This window comes from Nanorana parkeri, unplaced genomic scaffold (genome assembly GCF_000935625.1).
Source record: "Nanorana parkeri isolate BGI_ZX_2015 unplaced genomic scaffold, ASM93562v1 scaffold1128, whole genome shotgun sequence".
NCBI classification, from domain to species: Eukaryota; Metazoa; Chordata; class Amphibia; order Anura; family Dicroglossidae; genus Nanorana; species Nanorana parkeri.
The window spans coordinates 44,982-48,369 of record NW_017307396.1 but is presented as its reverse complement, the minus strand read 5'-3'; the positions used below and the strand labels follow the sequence as shown (position 1 = coordinate 48,369).

The 3,388-nt window shown below is 47.1% G+C and overlaps 1 protein-coding gene across 1 annotated transcript in view; it reads right to left on the bottom strand.

Moving 5' to 3' along the window:
- CCDC126 (coiled-coil domain containing 126) overlaps window positions 1-2,861 on the bottom strand; it is a 19,939-nt gene extending 17,078 nt beyond the window's left edge. The window contains exon 1 of the mRNA XM_018568036.1: window positions 2,687-2,861. The gene's annotated coding sequence lies outside the window, so the exon portion shown is untranslated. The remainder of the gene's footprint in view (window positions 1-2,686) is intronic.
- Between the last annotated feature and the right edge of the window lie 527 nt (window positions 2,862-3,388).

Sequence of the window (3,388 nt, the reverse complement as noted above, 5' to 3'; positions counted from 1 at the left end):
CCCACCCCCACTGATTGGGTTGCGACATAAAACTTGTAACTGCTGTAATTTTATTCTACAGGGTCTCTGCCTGATGTCAGTCAGAGCTTTGAGTGGGTGGGGGAAACTGTGTTGACACCAAGCACAGGTTCATCACTAGTCACCACCTTCAGCATGGGTCAAATGGCTGCTGGGCCCGAGCACTTCATCATGGGAGAAGGTCACAGGCTCCTCCAAACCTTGAAGCACTGGGTAATGTGCAGTGGCAGCCATTGCTGGGGAGAGGAGTAGAACGTGCTCAGGGGAGAGGAGTAGAACGTGCTCAGGGGAGAGGAGTAGAACGTGCTCAGGGGAGAGGAGTAGAACGTGCTCATTTCCACTCACCTCATAGTTCTAGCCGACCTGTGACAATTAGACTGTCACAGGTCGGCTCAGTAGATCGGGAGGTGAGCGAACCGGGTTCGCTCCCCTCTCGATCCTGTCACGGCTCTATGCTGTGACAGGGGGAGGGGCTGGATTCCCCTCTCCCCGCTCTGATCTGCCAGTGCTGACTGGTGGAACGGACGGGGGAGGGGGCGGGTACAGCTGGCTCTGCCTCTAGATAGGCAGAGCCAGCTGTCACTCACGCAGCTGGGCGGATCTCGACGTCCATGTCGGGATCCTCTACGGCGTCTCAGTATACAGCTCGCGGTATACTGAGCTTAGGGTGACGGGAGGACGCTAGTTTGTGTCCTCCCATTACCCTAAGGAGAACTATGGGGAAAAACACTGACCCCATAGTTCTCCTTTAAGAATAAAGAACATATAAACCAAATTACTAAAATCTCAAAAAAAGCTTTATTATTAATTACTAATGTCTTTTGAAACTTTTATTAAAATAACAGCCTGGCAATCCTGCCATGTTTAAACTTCTCCTGTTATAAGCTGACAACACACTGTCTCAGTCTCCCCATAGTACTCCCGCAGTGTCACTTCGTCACACGGCCTTCCCATGGAGACTACAACTGTCCGTTTCAACACAAGTAATCTACTGTTGTCATCAGGAAACTTAACCTGAGAAGTGACAAGCAGCAAGTGTTGGTGCATGCATGCAGACAGGAAGTGGCTGTATAGAAACTGCAGGGAAGCAGCAGTGCTGGTATGTTACAAATGACTTGGCCATGTCCTGCATAGTGCAGTAGACAGTTCAATCCTAGAGATCACAGAGGGAGAGGAGCTCTCACTACAGTGACCCTGACCTAGATCAGAATAGCGCAGCTGACAGAGTGACTGTGAAGCCCCACAGATTACACCGGGAGAGCCGCTCTCTCACACTATAATCTTCAGGGCTGAGCTCTCGGTGTGACTGCGGAGTCCTGCTTTTTATTGATTTATGAATGAAGGCTGTGGTTGCATGATTTATTCATTATTTAATGTTATAGCTAAATTAAAGCAGAACTCGTTAAAGCACACAAATCAAATCTTAACCCTAGACTGCAAGGGTTAAGTGCTCATTTTGTCTAGGGAGCTAAAATAATAAGTTTATACTCACCCGGACTGCGATCCCAGCTGGCTCCTACACTGCTCCCTCCAGTGACGGTATGTCCCTCGGTGTCCTCACGTCCAATACACTGTATTGAATGTGATGACTCGCAGGACCTTAGACCGCTGGAGTGGAGGGGGAGTGAGGCTGAAGGGGCCAGACTAGGAGCCAGCCAGGATTGCGGTTCAGGTAAGTAGAACTTTGTTATTTTAGCTCCCTAGACAAAACGAGCAATTAACCCTTGCAGTGTGGGGTTAGCCCTACTGCAAGGATTAAGATTTGATTTGCCCAGAGTTCTGCTTTAAAAATCCTATCCCCTCAGCTACCCTAGTTTCACCCTCTTCTTGCCCTAGCGATTCTTTTTATATTTTTACAGTTCATGTGTAAAGTTTCAGTAAATGTGTGTTTGTAGCATTGCTTTAGAAATGCTTTGTAGCAGGAACCTAGTTGTAATGTCTTCCATAAAAAGGGACCAATTGCAGAATATCACTTGCACTTTTGAGGAGTTAGCGTCTGCTTTCCTTCCCAGATGGAAGAACAGATTTTGCTTATGATGATGGTAATGAACGTTTGATGCTGATTGTGACAAAATCACGCTGGTTTAACCCCATTGCATCAACTTGAATCATCCCATTCACATTTCATGGACCACATAAAGGTGGCAACCCCCCGGGGACAGCAGACAGCGGCTGTAATTCATGCACCCTGCGACAGCCCATCGACTGCACATGCCATCTGTGCCTTGGGTGTCAGAGAACCATGTCCCAGCAGTAAGTGACTTACTTGTATGGGGTTTGTAGAACACATATGGTTAATAGTGAAACAAGGATCACAATAAACTCTAGCTTACAATCACTCTCAGACGAATAGCTAAGTACTTGACACCCCATAACACTAAATAAAAAATATAACACATGATCAATGCAATAACTGTGCTCTATACCAGGACAGAGCAGATTGTTTAGCCTCCAGCAGCATTATTATCATTATGTACATACAAAGTGTACACCATTGTCCTCTATAATCCTCTGTATTCATTAAAATGTCATCTGTATGTCACAAACTCCTGCAAAAATAAACTTGTGACTCACAAACAATAATCCTCATCTTGTGTGATCTCTGGAGTTTAGTGTAGAATGAAAAGCTGACCAATCCCAGAGTGAGCCAGACCCCCTCTCTGCTTACCTAGATTGCACGATGAAGAGTTGGCATTGTCGCAGGAAGGCTGATGGCTCCTGATCTCCGCTCTGGGTGTTGCCCTCAGGCTCCTTGTTGACCAGGCTGAGCCATCGTGTGACAGCCGCAGCACTCCCTCCACTCCACATTGAACAATGACAAGTGCACAACACACAGCGCAGAGCCTCTTCCTGGGCGTCTATGGAAGGCGGCCTCCCATTGGCTGAGCCGCACCGGCCTGCAGAGGAACACTTGTACAGAGGATCCTGATTGGCTGATCTCTTCGCCCCCTCCCAGCGCCCCTAGGCTTCCTGTCAATCGCTGCTGGGGGATGTATAGGCGACGCTGTGTATGATCTGTATGGACTGGCCGGGTCCTGATCATCATGTGCGGACACTATGGAATATTCCATTCGTTCTGATGATTGCATGGATCATGAACTACAAAGGCAGCACTGCCTGACAACAATATCCATCACTTTAATGGCTTTCCGTGCATTATTCATGTGATGAGCTTCAATTGGCTTCGTGCTGACAGGGATATGGACACGATGGATGATGTACTATAAACTATATACACTAATCTGTCACTGTGACACAGGCAAACAGCTTGGATCGGAGCCAACTATTTTAATGGACAAATATTGTATATATATATTAGAGATGCACCGAAATTGCATTGATAGACTGAAACCAAAAATAAAAATGTCAG